The 19,331-nt window shown below is 38.9% G+C and overlaps 1 protein-coding gene across 6 annotated transcripts in view; it reads right to left on the bottom strand.

Moving 5' to 3' along the window:
* CSRNP3 (cysteine and serine rich nuclear protein 3) overlaps window positions 1-19,331 on the bottom strand; it is a 189,099-nt gene that overhangs the window by 37,368 nt on the left and 132,400 nt on the right. Inside the window, exon 2 of one of the 6 annotated variants that reach the window (XM_087435330.1) lies at window positions 4,363-4,542. The exons of the other annotated variants lie outside the window; for them this stretch is intronic. The gene's annotated coding sequence lies outside the window, so the exon portion shown is untranslated. The remainder of the gene's footprint in view (window positions 1-4,362; window positions 4,543-19,331) is intronic. 6 annotated transcript variants of the gene reach the window in all.

Below are 19,331 nucleotides of genomic sequence, written 5' to 3'. Positions count from 1 at the left end.
TCTCAGCAATTCTCCTGATGTCAAAGACACATTAAAATAAATGGGAACCATATGGCTCCGCAGCAGAATACCAGCGCTCTTACAACCGAGAGGGCAATGCAATTCATTACCACCATCAGAGAAATATTTTGGGGACATGGAGTATCTCGATGCAAAATAAAGCTGCACGAGGCAGGCCATGTGATTAAAATTCTCACACAATGACAGAAGGAGACATTTGCTGTTCTTCGGCTCTACTAGCCTATTCTGCTGCTTTTTACACTTTCTCAATACCGCCATGAGCCTCTCCTGTTAGAAGGATTAAACAGCACTTTCCACCTGCTCAATGACTTTCCCACACGGTATTTCATCTGTCCAACAATATAGCCCCATCAAGCCTAATATATCATGATAATCTAGGTCAGAACATCACTTAAGCACAACAACAAAATACAAAATCCTCAACAACAACAAGGGCGATGAAACTCTTCTAAGATCAAGTCATTTTGGAGAGCAACACCGGGTCAAAGACTATATACTTGAACTTTGCCAGGAAGGATGAAATCTGGAAGAATGAGGTTTTTTTTTTTTAACCTTAAGCCTAAAAAGGCTTTACTATATTGGTTCCAAATAAAAATCCAAATCACTGAAAAACATAAAAGGAAGAAATTCATCAATGTTGTATTACTGGCTCCACATGTCAGAAATTCTAAATATAAAAAAAGATCCAGGGCTGCAGAGTTGGGATTAAAACAGAGGTTGGGAAGGCAGCTGGGAGAGAGGCAGCTGGGGTTGAAGGAGGTATCTTCTGTTTCCTGGCTGTCAGTGATTGATTTGGGAGGGTTGTAAACATCAAAAACAAAAAGAAAAGCTTTTAACTATGGTTTTTCTATAAACATACATATTTTTTGGTTGAGCATATGCTTCAAGTTTTCATAATCCCCTCATTGTCTGTTTTAACACTTTTTAAAGCTATGAATAAAGGAATTGCTTAAGCACGTCTGGCATAGAATTATCATCCAATATCTGCTAGAAAAATAAAATTGAGACTCAGTTCAAATGTCAACTCTAGGAAGCCTTTCACAGAACCCCTAGGATGAGGTGAGGTGCCCTTTCTGCACATTTCCAGATCATCCCTGCCACGGTAGTGATAATATGAGTGTGTCTCTCTCTTTCACTCTTGGTTAAGACCCAGGGGGCCAAGATTGCATCTTACTCCCTGGGGAACCATCAGTACACAGCACACTGCTGGGCACCTAGGACTTACTGATAAGTGTTTGCTTAACTAAATTAGATGAATGAATAACTAAACTATGGGCTAAATAAATATTTACATTTCCTAAATATATTTTCCTTAATTTTAAATATAAGGTGACATTTGACAGTTTTCTTCTGAAGCCTCATGGTCAACACGTCTTCCTTCCTCACTTATTTTTAGTCACTTTATTTTCCCAAGACACTTTTCAATAAAAAAAATGATGTGTTGAAGAGAGGACACATCGCCCTCATGGCTTGAGGGTACACATAACTTTTGTGTTAGAAACCATTTGAAATATGCTATATTTTACATATCAGAAGATCTAACAAACAAATCAACTCTGGCACCATAATAAACCTCTAAACAATCCCTTAATAATGAGCCTGTAAACCCAACTCTAAAAAGCAAGTAGCTGTATGGGGAAGAGTTACCTGAATATTATAAAATGATTTTGAAAGAGAAATCCTGCTGGTAAAATATCACTAATTGGCACCAACCTCCAGCAAAAAAATGACTGAAATTCCTGCCTGTAGCAGTCTATTAGTGATAGATCTAAAAAATGACGTTATCTCTTAGGATTTAAATTGTCATCTTTGCCTTAGAGCAGAGACTGTCCTGTAAAAATAAAATCATATTGCTCAAGATTTGTTAATTTCCTATAAAATTTTATAATATACAGGCATGTTCTAAGACAGGTAATTTTTCTCTTTTTGGTGGTAGTGGTGATGAGACATAAGTAAAATGCCTAGTTGATGATATCCTGAGACGAGGAGCAGAAATAACCAAAGAAGATTTTAAATTTTTATTCAAATATAAAAGCAAGACAACTGAAACAATATGGACCGGAATATAAGTCGAATGAGGGCTGAGATTTGTCATGTCTGGGACTGATCTTACCCTAAAGCTAAAAAGTTATCCTATTAATGTTTCGCAGATGGGGGCAAAAGATATGAGACTCCTGGGTCAGAAACAAACTACTTTATTATTCATAGCACGGTAAGCAGCACGAGCATCATGTTTTTTGCTGGTACTCCTTGTCTCCCAGATTCTACAGGGGCAATGTGGAGGGGCCAAATAAATGCTACACACACAGTAGGTTTGCACTGCACGAAAGGCACAATAAGCTTAAGAACCCACTACTTTTTAGCAAACAATAAGCAAGCCTGCTCTTTGTCCCAGAAGGAGACGTTACCTCATCTCTCAAGGTTGCTTGCTACAAATACAACACTGAGAAATGGCCCAGGTAAAGAGGCGTCAGGGCAGTGCACTCTTGGCGTCCTCAGAAAGACACGTAGGAATGCAAAAACCCATGGAGGAGTATCTCCCAACAGAATTTTTATTTATTTTGTGCATTGGTATATCCCAAGCATCTGGAATAGTATTTAGCATATAGTAGATATCCAATAAATAGTTGTTTAATGAATGAGTGGGATTTATTGATAGGTTTCTACTGTAATTAAACTCTGTAATTCTTGTAGAATGATCATTTCACGGGCATGTATAACTCTCACTTAGTATGTGAAAGCAAAATTCAAAACACATAAAGAAACAATTTTTCCCTGCAAAGAGTCTATGAAATAAAGAGTTTCTTAGAGGATGTTTAACAAAGTATTTTTATTCCTGTGAGGTATAGCATTTTTCCTCTAGGTCTCTTCAGAGCTTACATATATTTCCCTTTGCAAGCATCTTGCCAAAGGAGACAATCAGTCCAAAGATCTTTGGAATTATTTTGGCGGCTCCCAGGAGTAGTATCAACTACAGATTTGCTATCACATCTATGGGGCACATAGGGGAATATACACATATATTCCAATATAGAGAGACCAATTCACTCACCAAAAGGTCTCTTAGAATATATACATATATATATATATATATGCTTAGGTACCTCCTGAATGCATAGAAATAGTCCCAAAGGATCTATGTTTGCCCTTTTCTATGCGACTCTTATGACATATGGGTTACTTGTTACAAGAAATATTTTTCCAAAGCCAAATATAACCCCAGGTTTGGACTGCATAAGAGAGAAAGGTATAAAGTGGTTTCTTTTCCTTCTACCTTTTAGGACTTTATATTCTTTGGGATGGAAAACAATAAGCAGAATAATGAGTAAGCTGCATTTTATAAAAGCAGGATTCAACCTCTTCTATCTTTAAAAAGCACAACTTGTCAAGGATTTCTGTTTCTTTCATTATCTGGAGCAAACTCAAATTCCGAACCTTGGTTCTCAGCTTCTCCATTAACCAGTTCCTCTGACCTCCCTCTCGTGTACATGCAGTCTTCAATGTCTCTACGTCCCATTTTTAAGTGACTTACATGAGCAAAATATTCATCTCTGACCCCTGCCAGAGACCAATTCACTCACTGAAAGGGCTCTTAGACTTGAGAGTTGGAAAAAGGAAATAAGTGAAAAGCAGAATCAATTTAAGGTAGACCCTGTCTTGGCCCCCAGCTCCTGGCCTTTGAGGAAGGATTCAGTAGGGATAACACAGGATGTTTTTCGAGTATGTGAATAATCTTGGGAGAATTAAGGGATGAATATCGTTCCCAGATGGTATTGGATATAACTACCTTCCTTCAATAGAAGAAGTTACCCCTTTTTCTTTAGTAAGTTCTTGGAATTCAGAACGACTGGAGGACGCCACAGGTAGCTTTGAGCAAAGAAGTCTTTGGGGAGGAGATTCCTGGGTGCAACAATCCAGGGTGCCCCAGGCCAGCTCAGGGGTACTGGGGAAAGACTAATAAGGACTTGGTGAACTGCTGCTGTGGCCTAGTTTAAAACTGCATGCAATCTATTACTACAGCAATACATTTCTATAATTTATACATAAAATAAGGATATTGGTATGCATGACAATTTTAATGATAGGGGTGTTGTAATCACAAAAGTTGGGAAACTTACTAGTAACACAGGAGGTGAAACTGTGTAAAAGACAAATTTGGGTAATTTTAAAGTGTTGGTCTCTATTAGCGAAGTTCTACTGGGTATCTAGGACCTTTCTTCGCGCTTTATAGGTATTAATTCACTGAATCTTCATATCAATACGATCACAGCTTGAGTAGGTAGAACTGTATCAATTTTATAAATGAAACTAAGGTCCAGAGAGGTGAGGTAACTTACTTACCAAAACCTCACAGCTTGTAGCAGAGCCGCGTGATCTGAATGCAGTCAGTGTCAATTCATAGATCAAGCTGTTAATCTTGACAATATACTGCCTGCCTTTCTTAGCTCTGGAACGGGATAATGCTCTTTCTTCTTCCTTCTTCTATTCCATGAACACCTGCTCCCAGGACTCAGACAAAATCTAGAATCATGGCAACAATAATCTAGCTACATTATTAAGAAAGCGGGAAGAGAGAAAGCAAGTTGCCTGTGTCTTAGAAGCAGTTAGAAGCAGCATAAGTAGTAAACTATGGCAAGCCACCACTGGTGGCCTGGAGCTATAAATCCTAAAGACATAGAATTTGAAGTCAGACACACCAGTAGGTTCATCGCCACCTTAGATCTGTTACTTAATCCTTGTTTCCTTATCTGGAATCTCCTGGGGCTGTTCTGATGAAGCAGAGGTTATAAACGTGAACTCTGGAGCCAAAGCACTTAGTTCAAATCCTGAGTCTGCCATTTACTTGCTGTATGACCTTGGACAAGTTACTTACTCTCTCTATGCCTCATGTACAAAATGGTCTTAATAGTAATACCTACTGCATAGCGTTGTTACAAGAATTAAATAAACTAATGTTTGTAAAGCATTAAACAATGCTTGGTGCACAGTAAGTACTATGTAAGTGTTTGTTAAATAAAAATAAAGAAATCAATAAACCATATAATTTGAATTCACATAAATCATTTATATAAAGCAGTAGAGTGTATGAAATAGAGCGATCAATATGTGTTAACTGTTTATTGGCAGAGACTAGTCCCACATGACAAGGGTTTTACACTGAAAATGCTTTATTCTGTACTTTAAATGAACCATATTGTGGACTTTAAGTACTTTTTTTTGTTCTTGCATTCATTTTTCGTACATTTTGGGCATTAAGTATCTGACATAGATATCTGACAGATACTGACATCTATATATCGGGAATTATGCAAAGTCCTAGAGTTATAAGAGACAAAATGTACCCCTAAGAGACATTTAGTCTAAGGAAGATATTTTAATCTTAATTTTGTGGAGGAGAAAATGGAGGTTCAGAGAAGTTCTCACCCAAGATCGGAAACTGGTAAGTGAGACTCACATTCAACCCTGTCTGGTTTCATGCCGGTGCCCTTTGCATTTCCCTGTCTGCTGTTTCTCCTCAGGCGTCAGCATTCTGGCTTTGCCATTCTCAGTTTTGTTCTTTATTTGCCGTGAGTATGGCAACTCCTGTCTATATGTCAAAATTAGAGGATTTAAAGGACATTTTTCTTTTTACTTGTTCCCTTGGAAATGAATTGATTTATATTTATCCATCCATTCATTCACTTCTTTATTCACCCATCTTTATCACCTTTTACCTGTGGCCAGATCACTGATATGAAGATACAGTCAATCCTCATTTTCATGGATTTGTATTTGTGAATTTGCCCACTCACTAAAACCTACTCATACCCCCAAAATCAATACTCACAGCACTTTCACGGTCATTCACGGTCATGCCTAAGGCGGTGAGAAATTCGAGTTGCCTCAATCCCATCTGAGGCCCAACAAGGTGACTGCCTGCCTTCCTGTCTTAGCTCTCCCAGTGTAAACAAGCATCCTTTACATGGTATGTTTAGTGCCACATTATTCACACTTTTGTGCTTTTTGTTGATCATTTTGCTGTTAAAGCGGCCCGAAAGTGTAGTGCTGAAGTGCTGTCTAGCGTTGTGAAGTGCAAGAAGGCTGTGACGTGCCTTATGGAGAAAATACGTGTTAGATAAGCTTCATTTGGACATGAATCACAGTGCTTTTGGCCATGAGTTTAATGTTAATCAATCAACAATATATATTAATTAAAGTGTCTTTAAACAGAAACACACTAAACAAGGTGTGTATTGATGGGTGGATGAAAACGTTATGACCAGAGGCTCCCAGAAACTTAACCTTGTGTTTCTCCTAGGAGCAGTGGTTCAGTATTTGCTAATTTAGTGTTTGCTGCAACTTTATAGAACATAACTACCATGAATAATGAGAATCAGCTGGACTTCTCTGTTCATGGGCCATTTTTCTAACAATTGATTGAAGAGCAAAGATCATAAATAAAAAAGGTGACAAAAACGATATTCAAATGTTTAACATCTATAAAAAGTGTTCAACCTCACTAATAATCAAATAAAAAAATCAAAACAATAATAAATTACAATTTTCTCCCATCTAATCAGTAAATAATACAAAATTATAATAACCTTAAGCTGTGGCACTGGTAGAAAGAGAGGAGTATTTTTCTATACTACTGCACTTGGTATATAAATTATTACATTTTCTGAAAGCAATTTCTCAATGTATACCAAGAACCTTAGAAAATCTTCATGTTTTTTGAATAAAAATAATTTTGAATCTAGGAATCGACCTTAAGGACATAATCTGAAATTTAGAAAATTATTTATATCCAAACATGTTCCTTATTAAGTTATGCATAATAATGACAAATTGAAAACCACAATTGCTCAACAACTGTAGAAATGGTTGTAAAATGAGGCTCTATGTATATGGAGAGATGTTATTGTAGCCAATAAAATTAATAAGATTTTGCAGATGTTTTAACAATACTAGAAAATGCCTAATATAGTGTTTAGTGAAAAAAAACTGCAGATTAGAAAAAAATGTTTAACAATGTATAGCAACTATATAATAATACACAAAAGAAATACTGAGATGATACATCACAATGCTAATATTGGTTGTCTTGGGGTGATAGGATTATAGTTTTTTAAAAAAATCCGTTTCTTTACACTGTTTTAAACTTTCCGACTTTTATACAATGAACATCGCAAAAAGCAGAAAACTCACAAAGACTATAAATTCTCCATTTTGCACTTTAAGAAACACTTTTATAGTTTTCTGAACATAAGACAATAAAATTGTTTAACATAATCATGAAGTGGCATTACTATAAATGAGTCATCCTATACTCTAGCACTTATGACCATATGTTTCACATTTTCAGAATTCCATTAAGCATAAGCACAAGTACTTATTCATAGAATTCCATAAAGTATGTTTAAGAGCATAAACCACTCCATAATGGTTATGAATGTGTCATTCCTTGCCTGTCCCATCACGACCAGCTGTAACTACTAATCCCACCTAATTCCAAGCCAATGAGAATGAGCCTGGAAATATATTAATAGCTCCATCTCCATTAGCATGCCAGGTATACAATTAGTCTGTTCTTCCTCTCAGGGCATACCTGCATCCACTGGATTGTAGTGTTTCTGCCAAATCTCTCTCTAATGACCCAGACAGTTCAATGCAGCCTCGTTCTTGGTTCTGGATTCACATTCCATTTCTCTGTTAGAACTCAAGCTTTCCTCATGAGAGCCTTTGTCTTGTTTAGCTCTTTTCTCCTACTCAGGACTTGGTCTTGTTCTTTAATTCCAAGCTATTTTATGAGTTCTTGCCATAACCTTATTGAATTAACCTAGAATCACAGCTCTGTGACCTGCTTCTTTCCTTGATCCAGCAATACTTTCTGCCATACTTGTTCCCACCATATCAGACATTTTAACTAAAAATAAAACACAAACAAACAAAAAACTGGCCTAGATCAGAACTGAGTATGCCATGATACTGCAGTATTGTGAATAAGACTGCTAGTTTTCTTACATGGGGTCAACCCTACTGCCCAGTGACTGTTCTTAGTCCCAATCCACCAGTCACAAACCAAATCTCTGTGTGCTCTGCTCCAGCACTGGTAGAAACCAAAAGAATTTTTAGCTATTGAGCCAACTAATGCTTAATACACTAATTATTTAAAAAATATTAAAAGTGTAGCAGCATTAGCATGATGGAATAGAGTCTAAGTGTTGCTAGAATTTAAATATGCATGTGACTTACATATACAAATATCATATTTGTATGTTTTTATAGTAATACACCCATTTATGACAAGGATATCTGCTTGATTTGCTAACTTGGTTCTAGTGAAGCCAATGTCATACATGGTAACAGTGATCACCTGTCCTGTCTTGCACACTAGTGCTGTTACTTATGCGAACTAAATGGTAGAGAGAGATCTGAATAACACAAATACATCAACATTACTGAGAAAGCATCTCAAGACACGTCTTATTGGTGGGGTTAGAGCAGTTATCTTCCTACACAGATCTCTAAAAACACACAGATCATCTTCCTATGCTATTCACTCCTTCAGAGAATTCCTCACCTACACACTCCTAATTTATCCACTCATTCATGCATCCAATTATGCATGCATGCATTCATATTTATTCATCACTAAATAAATACATATTGGGCACCTATAACGCAGGCAATTTCTAAGCGGCTTCTGCATAAATTGCCAATCTGCTTACGTATGAGTTTGTCACTGGCCACAGCTGATAAGAACAAGGAAATTCATTTGACTTAAGGGAAGACACTATTTCTCTTAATGCTGATAGGAATACTATTAAAACAGTGTTGTGTTTACATAGATTCAGGAAACTCGGTTACAACAATAAACAGGTTTCTTTACCCTTGGGTCTTCTACTCTCCATGCTGTGTTTGGATATAAGAGTTTGGGAGCAGAAGCTGGAAGGAATTAAAGGGCTTTGCATAATGGAAGAAGGTGACTTACAGCTCTCAGAGGAGCAATTCAGGAAGAAAAAAGAGAATGGGCACGGAGTGAGGAAGAGTAGAGCCAGGGAGATGGAGGAAGTTTGCATGTTTTGTTGCTCAATGACAACCTATGACTCTGAGACAGATTTTCAATTTTACAGAATCGTGTAAGGCTGGTCTGCAATCTGGTGAGCTGCACTGAATCATGACCACAACAGCTAGATACACACCGTCATCTAGCAAAATCTAGACGACTAGTCTTACCATTAGGTAAGATACTATGAATAGACAAGACAATATTGTCTCACCTGTAAATAATATAATAAACAAGATTGGGGATTCAAAATAGGTATTTGTCCTGTGTGTGAACATTCTATGGAATTCAGGCCATGTTCCTACCTGAGCACAACTTACCTGTTCTCTCTCGCTTGCTCTCTTTCTTTCTGCCTCACCAAATGCCAACCTCCCTATTAAAGCAGCTGATTACCCCAGAGAGTGAAGTCTCAGATATGCCTCTGAGAACGAGGATAAGAGTTTCTGAAGACTTGGGAATTTAAAGTTTTCACTCAAAATTCCTCTTTTCCTGGGAGGAAAACAGAGGCAGGCTTTTGTCAACCAAGATTAATCAAATTGTCCCATGTGGCTTTGGGGTACATTTTTGATAGACATGGAGAGAAAAGAATAAGCGTTTCTCCAGGTTCTACCCACGCATCTCCACTGTGATCACAGTAAGCTTTTTAAACCGAAAGGAAGGGGATGACCTCACAGGCACCCCAGGGCCCCAGCCTGGCCGCACTGCTTTGGCAGCTCTCCCACTCATCAGAAATGCTGCCACAGGGCTTCTCAGTGTGTACAGTAATTCACAGGGGGAGAGCAATCAGCTCGCTCTGCTGAGAACACAAGACAGGAGCTCTGGGCGGCTCCTCTCCCGGCTCCAGCTCAAGTGCTGGCACGGGTCTCCTCAGGACTGCACTGGGTGAATCCAACAGCCTGCTGGGCCTGGAACACATGGGACTGTAAGCACTCCGGGCATACCAAGATGAACAACACATGGCGTCTTCCTGGATGAGATTGCAACATAGTAAAGAACACAGAAGCACATGAAACAGCAAGGCAACTCTACCAGTATTAGAGTGGCTTTCCTCCACAGGTTGTATTAGCGTACTTTCCATACCCTAGAGTGCAACTGTTGTCACCTAACAGGTGACAGGGTCTCTTCACAATGCTGTGAGCAAGGAGCATCTTCACTGGTCTTTATACTCTCAGCACCTAGCACAAGCCTTGCGCACTTCTTCCTGTAATCCAGGTGTCCACTCCGAGGGAAAGGCCTTCTCTAACCTCCCAGTCTAGAAGAGCCACCCATCCATCATTCTCCAGTTCCTTCTCCTTCTTTATTTTTTGTCAGAGTCTATAGTACTGCCTGATGTTATGTATTTGTTTGTTACCCATCTTGACCATCAGAATATAAGCTTCATAAGAACAGGGCCTCTGTCAGTCTTGTTCACCTCTATATCCTCAGTGCCTAGAAAATTGCAGAATAGGTACTGAATCCACATTTTACAAATAATACTTTACAACAAATAAATATTCGTAGAATGAATGAACTGCTTTAATACTGTAGGCAGATGTAGGCAGTGCTATGAAAACTCAATAAAGAAATTAATCCTGGGTACTAAGGATCAGGGAGGCTTTGTGGAGCAGGGCTTTGCAAGTGTGGGCAGCATTTCAATAGTTCTGAAAAGTAACCCCAAGGTTGTAAGGGGCAGAACACATTCAGGGAGCCAAGAATAGCGGGTGGTTGCAGAGGAGGTTCTGCTTATACTTCAGTTACTAAGTGAAATTTAGCGGATATTTATTGAGCACCTACTCTGTGTCAGGCGCTATTCTCAGCACTGAGGAAATGAACAAAGGAGTAAGACACAAGACCTAGAATTCAACATGAGCTAGGAGAATAGGCTAGCTTGGTTTTAAGCTTAAATCTAGTGATCAGGAGACTACATTTCATTCTGTACTCAGTGGGGAGTCTTGGAAAGCTTGTGAGCTGCAGGATCGAAGTTAGTGTGTGGAAAACAAAGAAAGGTATTAGAGTGGTGAATAAAGCAAGACTAAAGAAGCTGCAATTCTCAGAAGAGATCGCTTTCTTTTTGTAATTAAAAAGTATCTAAATATTTTCCATGCAGTTTCATAAGAAATCCTAGAAAAATAACAAGATTAAAATATTACTGATGCCAGAATTTGAGGCTTTCATGATAGGCCGTTAAAGATAGAGACTCAAAACCTGCTGACTCCAGGAGGTTAATGTTCCATATTCCAGTATACTTACAGGTGATTTAAGTGATCGAAAGAAACAGTAAAAGACAGTCCTGGCTGCCTTCCTTTTAACAATGTTGTTGCATCATCAGCCCTTTGGAGTAGGGCATCCCTAGGTTTCAATCACTTGAAATGGTGTTATCAGGTAGCGATCGGGCTGAATGCATTAAGAGACATTAAACAAGCTTAACCACACAATCAGTGTCTGGTTCACTCACGTGGTCCTTCTAAGTCTAAAGTGACAGGAACATCTGCATCAAGTACGACATGAAAAAATGTTCACATATTACAGAATATATCAAAAAAGGGAGGAAACTAACATTTTTCATGTCTACCACAGTGCTAAGTGTTTTCCAGGTTTTATCTCATTAATTCTTGGCACAGCCCTACAAATGAGATAAAGGGTTTCTATTTTGCAGATAGGAAATGGAAATTGACAGCTGGTAAGTTGCTTAGCACACGTTGTTCAACTGAACTTGCGAGTGCAAAGTTCTGATGAAAACAGTAGCAAGATAAAGATGTGGATGAATCATGGGGTATGCCATAATTATACTTATTAGAAATATCCTATAAAGAAATATTCATTTCATCCAAGTTTTTTTATGAATCAAAATGAGGTATTCTGACGGTGAATTTATTAGAACATAAATAATTTATATTTGTTGATTTCTAGATTTAGATTTTATAAATATAAATGTAAGGCTCTAAATTTCATTGCAGGGAGAGACTTGTTAATGAAGAGAGAGAGAACAACATTTGGTTTCTCTTATTTCACTTTTTTTTTCTTGATCAGATGACAGATTTGTGACTGATAAGAAAATAAAAAGAACATTTTCTCATTAAATTCAGAATTAATACCTAGGCTGTACTCTAAGCGCTCATAAAATGCTTAATGGTTTTCTATTATCGTTAGTGTGATGATGGCCATATTTCATTATCATTTCTAGGCCTGGCCACGCAGCACAGAAATTGTAAAACTACTACAAGCAAGTCTTCAGTCGATGCTTTAAACGCTAATAGTATTTGAACTTATCCCTTTGAAACAGCTTCATACATATTTTATTGCAGGGGTCATATTTTTTCTGTAAAGGGCCAGATAGTAAATATTTTGGTTTTGTGGGTCATTTGATCTCTTGCAACTATTCACTTCTGCCATTACAGTGCAAAAGCAGCCACCGACAACATGCAATATGTGAATGAAGGAGAGTGGTTGTGTTCCAATAAAACTTTACTTATAAAAATTGATGACAGGATGGGTTTGGCCTGCAATGGCTGTAGTTTTGCTGAACTCTGATTTATCAAATAGATTATTGCTATAAAAATATCATTTAAACACAATGACATATTCTGACTGTCTAATTACTGATTTGTGTACCTTATCTATTTCCATCTCTGCCTCTTCTGCTAGATGGAGGTCTTTTGGGGCATGAAGCATCTTGCTTTTCCTTAATATTCTTAATACATTAAGGGCAGGATAGCTGGGCAGTTGCCAAGGGCTCCTATAGGGGCATCCATAATGGGTTACAGAATATCAGCAGAATAAATAAAAGAAATGTGCCAGTAAAACTGGATTTCCACAGGAGACTGGCAACTTGTCAATTGGTCTTGTTCCTATCAAAGTAAAGAGCTCCCACGAGTGAGAATATACAAAACCTTCCCTGGCACCACTCATCTCTGTTGAGGATACTTGTGGTGTGCACACCACTCCGTTCCTTGCACTGATAGGCAGAACCGCATCCCTGCACATACACTGCCACCAGCCCAAGTCTGTTGCCTGAAGTCGCAGCCTCCGGGAGCTGAAATTCTGAAAGTGCATGATGAATGGCATAACTGCTGTTTACCAGGAACATGTGATTTATTTTATCATTTAAATTTAAAACCCTCTTACGTGCCTCCTCAGAAGTTATCTGGTTCAGAAAATTGCAATAGCAAGGCAATTATGATTAAGTTATAATGTTACATAATGTTTAGTGCAGGTAATAAATCTCTCATTGTGAACATAATGAAAAAGGTATACAAATAATTGAAAACCCTGGCCCTAATAAGAAAATGTGGAACAAATAATTAGCCTCCCTGAGGGCATTCACATGTCCCTGCATGTCCCTGGGTAGGCTTTTAATAAATGTTTGTTGAATGAATGAGGGCAATAGGTCTTTGCTCCACCAGCTCTGAAGAATTGAAGAGTTGACTCTGAACATGTTGAATATAAGCAATTTTATGATATGAGAAATAAAAGAATTTCTGATAAAATTCCCACTAGAGGATAGCTGTACAAGGTCAATGTTTCCTAAAATGGTGTTGAAATTCATGACGAGTGAGAGATAGATCCATGTACAGAGGATGAAATATCTACTTTGTCTTCTACCTGGTACCTGGGACAGAAAGAGAGGCAGTGCGAGAGCAGTTTGGGAGAGCATCCTGGACACGAGGCTGAAGAAGTTGGTGTCCAGCTGAAAAGACAAAGCCCCATCACAGGCTCTCAACGTGTACCCAAAATGCGTCCACCACCCACTGCAGTTAATGCCCTGGATTGGGGGGACACAAATAGGAAAAAATATGATGAATTTCAAAGTGAGTATCAAGGAGAAGGCATTATAAATGGGTAAAGTGGGAAAGGCAGTAAAGCAGGGCGAATAAACAACTGGAAAAAAGGGAGTCAGATGAAGCTGCAGAAGAAATAAAAATTGCAATTCTAAATGCTGTCTTTGTAGAAAACAAAAAGACCAATTCAAAATACATATGCATGATTAGGATTAATACATTGTTCACTAAGAACACTAGAGTTTAATTTTTCAGGCAGAAAAGGAGACAAAAAGGAGCTTTTTTATTCCTTCAAAAATCAAAGAACACGCACTCTTCCTGGATGGTTCACCCCAGGTCCTGTATTAGTTTACCTACAGATACGATGATTAAGCTTTCACAGAGTCTGTCGAGTCTTTGAAAGAAAGCTTGTTTTAAACAATCAAATCCATCTGACGACAAAAGAAAAAGCTGCAATCTTTCTTTGAAGTAGTTGAGATAGGAACCACAGGAAATCAGCTTGGAGCCCTCTAGATGAGAGAAGGAACTGCTTGCTGAATGCAGCAGGCAGGGCATCCAGGAATAAAAGAGGGAATCCATGAAGGTAGAGTGAAAAATGAAGATAAATAAAGAAGAAAACTTTCAAAGGGAAGAAAGAGAGGGTGACCGAATAGGATTAATGCTGGGCTGCTGCTTCAGATTTTCACAAAAACAGTAATTTGATGGTTCTGGAGTTTAATGTTTACTAATTTGATATTTGAATCAAACACGTCTAGAGATATCTTCATTTCTCACTTGGTAGAATATTTCATTAGTGATCCTGGGCGGAGAAGATCACACTCTGCCTCTGATTTTGGCCTCTCTCCTGACTTGACAAGAAACCAAATGATGTTGGACAAGTCACATACATTTGATGCTTCAGCCACTTCACAGAGATAGGGGGATATAAGTGCACTCCTGAATTCATATCCTTTTGAAGAAAGATCATGAGATTTTTTCCCCCTGTGTGAATGAGGTGCATGAACCAGGAAATGAGAAAGCATAGCCACCACAAATGAAATGGACGTGGGAGAGTTCCAGGGCCACAGAGTCTGCAGCTGTTGCATTTATTCAATGAGGCAGGAGGAGGTGAATAGTGAGTGTACTCGGTAGTCCTCTATCTGTCCCTGGAACCCGAAGCATGAAGGAGGGAGGAACGTCAGGAGAACAATTTGGTGAGAGCCTGAAGAAGCAGAGCACAGACTAATCCTCCTGAGTCGGATGAGTGTCTGATACGATATGAAAATGTTCTCAAACTTTAGTGTGTATCAGAATCGCCCAGAGGCAGTAGTGAGCTGAGAAATGTTTAACAAATGGCTCTGAATATAAAAAGCTCTGATTTGTAGTGTCTGCTAATTTCCATGGTGTAAATATTCCTGACATGGCCAATTTCAAGCTACTAATGTAGCATCACTGAACATGGATTGGAGGGAGTGATGCTTAGGCACCAGCTGGATCCAATATGCTACCACCTGGGGGGCTTGTTACAGCAGATCGGTCACCCTCAGTGTTTCTGATTCAGTAGTAGTTCCCACATGATGCTGATGCTTCTATCTCGAGGACCACACTTTGAGAACCATTGGTCTATGAATAGAAACTTTGGAGACAGTAAGTAGAGAAAGAAATTGAAAAGCGGTGGCACATTGGTAAGCAAAGAGAACAAGAGATGAAGAAATGGGGGGAGGGCATAAAATGGTGTAATAAGATTTGAGTAGATCTGAAAGAAGAGTATGTTTGTGGTGAGGGGTGAGAAATATCTGGAACATGTCCCCCAGGGCTGATTTGTAATGCGAATCTCCTAAATAAAAATTGGAGTAACCATATGGAAATCAACTGTAAGGCTCATTTATAAAAGGATACCGGAGTAGGGTTGCTTGATCCATTTTGAGGCAATTCCACTGAACAGGCTGAGGCTAAAACCTACCTATTGTCTTCAGGAATTCAACAATGGCTCCAAGAGAGTGTGTGTTTGTTTCAGTAAGCATTGTGAGGCATTAACAGGTCCAGAACAATTTGCTGGGCCATGTGTGGGAGGGCACTGGAGAGAGAAGGGGTCTACAGAAGAAATAGTCCAAGTGGCAGCTCTCTGTTCACTGGCTGTGTGCTTGGTGAAGGTTGCACAACCTCTCCAATCATAGTTTTTCATCAATTTTACACTGTGGAAAGAACAGAAGTTATGCCCTGACCATGTCACTGGGTGGTGAGGATCAAATAAAAGCATTTGTCTAATTGCATTTACTAATGGGCGGGGGCAGTATTTGTGAAAAGTGAGGGGCAAGGTCTTGTGGCAAGGGGAAGAAAATGTTACTTACTGGACAGAGTTTTCTTTTAGGTAGAAAGTGGTTATAACTCGTAGAGAAGGGCGCCAAACATGGTTTGCAGGTGGTCCAAGCAATCAGTGCAATGTGAAGGGAGATAAGGGATTTCAAAGAGGAGAGAATATTAGTGCATTCTTTTAAAAGAGGCAGAAGAGGCTATTTTGATCAGACTGCCGCAAATCATTTCTCAGTAAAGATAGGCCATACCTACTTCAAGGGCCCAGAATGAGAGAGAAAAGAACTCTGGAAAGCTACCTGTGGCTATAATAGAAAGAGCAGCCAGTGCAAGGAGGTTTGCAGGGGAAATGGCAAAGGATTTTAGGTGATGGAAAGAAACAAACTAGCCCAGCATGAACAACAGAGAAATCAAGAAAATGGCTAGAAAATTATTGCTGAAGGGAGAGAGAAGTGGCTTTGCATGAGAGGTAAAGGTCTTCTCAGGCCAGGAATAGAATGAGAATAATAAAGGAGGGGCATCAAGCCCAGTTAGATGGCTCCCACAAGGCCTCAGTGTAGTCAAATATTGGGTGGGAAGAAGACTCATTAATAGATCTGAGATAACCAGCAGGGGCTAAGACAGAACAGTGAAATAGGAGATGAGAGAGTTCAAAGGAAGTCATGAGGAACTAACCTTCTCTAAAGTGCATAAGAGCATAAAGCCCAAATAAGCGACAAGTATCACATGAGAAAGGAGGCCAGTGACACAGGCTACACGATGGTGAAGGAAGTGCAACTAGAGAAAAGAAAACAGAATCTGCTCATTGTGTTCCTGGGGGAATGGGATGTAACTGAGGAAGTGGAAAACTAGAGGCGGGAGTGGAGATTTTCTCTGGTTTGGAGATGAATATAAGTAACGTTATCCTTATATTAAAAAGCATGGAAGAATCAAGAGCTTTCACCTGTGGGAGAGATTGGTCCACACTGCAGTGAAGCCACTTGGCCACTGGGTGCAAAGCAGGAGAACAGTGGCAGTGAAAGCCGGCAGAAGACAAAGGTGGCAGCAGCAGGCCTCCTGGGCTGACTTGTTTGGAGGGTGGTAAAAGCAACTGCACATCATAGCAATGAGGCAAAAAAGTAAGTTTCCAGATGAGTTCAGCTCTCAAATATGCTTTGGACAAGGAAATATTGTGTTAGCAATACACGGAAACTTTGAAAGGGGAAAGAAAACATTTATGTACCTGAAATATATGATCCATATGTACAGTAAGGATTAACTTAATTGTTACAAGCTTTTGAGTTAGTTACTATTAAATTCAGCCTTGGGCCTTTGCACTTTTCCTTTTGCATGGAATATTCTTATCCCAGATATCCATGTGGCTCTCTCCCTTAATTTCTTTCAGTTTCTGCTTAAGTTTCACCTTCTTGGAAAAGCCTTTTCTTACCTTCCTTTCTTTCACTCTCTCTTTTTCCTTGTTTTATTTTTCTTAGAGCACTTAAAACTACATGAAGTGTATATTTGTTATCTGTCTCCCCACTAAAATGTTGGTTCCTTGAGACCAGGATTGTGCCATACCCTAAATGCCTAGAGCTGTGGCGGGCACATAGGAGGTGCTTGGTGAATCTTTACTGAACGAAAGAAGGGCTCACTGGCCCCATTTTGCAGGTGAGAAAATTAACTCAGAAGTTCAGTGATTTGCCTAAGACACAACCAAAATGATGGCGTCAGGATCTGAAATTGGATCTTTTGGACTGCCACATTGTTTCAATTATTCTGCACGACCTCTCTAAAAACAAGACAAATACGTCTGAAGGGCAGTGTGACATAGTGTTGGCTTCAGAGTCAGAAGGGATTTCAGTCCTGGCTCAGTCACTAGTTAGTTTCCCACCTTCTTCAGGCTCTGTAACTCTCTATGCCGGTTTCCTTTATGTAAAGTTCGAGTATTTACCTTACCGGGCTGTGGAGATTAACAAGTATACCGTCCGGCACCAAAGCGATTCCTAGTGAAAGGTGGGCGAGACTCTTGGAATGGACAGAATAAATAAAGGAATGAGGCGTTAGGAAGGAGGCGGAAATAGGGAGAGGCAGGGGAAGGAAAATTTGGCTTTCCTGAGGGCTGCAGGATGAACAGAAGGCTTCTTAGTTAAGAGAAGAAAACCCAGGCAGCTTTTGTGAAGAGGGAGGACTTCTAAGGGGAAACTTATGAGGCAGCAGTTTAACAATGGACGAGAGCAGCTAGCCAGCAAGGGACTCTACAGGTACCACAGTACCTCAAAATGGATGAACACTGACGAAGTTGCAGTTATTTAGGTTGAATAAATCTAGGGAGCTAATATACTGCATGATGACTAGTTAATAATACTGTATTGTAGACTGGAAATTTACTAAGAGAAGTAGATTTCAGGTGCTCTCACCACACACACACAAAACTATGTGAGGAGATGGATATGTTAATTAGCTTGACTGTAGTAATCATTTTACTATGTATATGTATATCAAACATCATGTTGTAAACCTTAAATATATATATTTTTATTAAAAATGTAATAATGAAATATATCCTGATCTTTCATGGTAAAATGAAGAAAATCAAGGTTAAATTTTAAAAAATATATTCTACATTGAATTGTACACTTTAAAAATGTTGATTCTATTTTATATGAATTTCACCTCAATGAAAAAAATACAAGGAGAAAAAAAGTGGATGAACCCACAGAACATTTGTAGTAATTTAAATCCTTGAAAGTGAGGAAACTGTGTGTTTACATCAAAGGAAAAAAAAAAAAAAGACTGACTTTGGAGAATATTTCAGGAAGAAGAAAGGATTGACCTGACGGAATCCCTCTGTGGTGATTCTATAGAGCAGGCACTGGGGCCTTTATTCACTCCCTCAGGAGGTTGTATGGAACCAGAGTGGGACACATATATTCAGAATCCAAACGCTGGGCCCGAGTTTTGGTTAAGATTATTTTACCCTTTAGCTTCTGAATATATATGGAAAAGCTTAAAATAAATAAAAATACTTATTTAATAAATTTCCTTTATTAAAAAGCCAAAATCATATAAAATAAGGACTATTTTCCTTGTTTCCCCACAAAATTCCAGGATGGTTTTTCTGACTCTTCTTTAGGGGCCAGGAGGAAGGAAGACACAAGGTAACTGAGGTAAAGTGACAGTGCAGGGTAGCTGGCACTCTTTTGTTATTATTTGTAAGGGTTGGGGCGTGGCAA

This window comes from Ceratotherium simum, chromosome 9, assembly GCF_057802395.1.
Source record: "Ceratotherium simum simum isolate JZ-2026a chromosome 9, ASM5780239v1, whole genome shotgun sequence".
NCBI classification, from domain to species: domain Eukaryota; kingdom Metazoa; phylum Chordata; class Mammalia; order Perissodactyla; family Rhinocerotidae; genus Ceratotherium; species Ceratotherium simum.
Note: the sequence above shows the minus strand (reverse complement) of the source record. Positions and strands in the feature narration are given on the sequence as shown.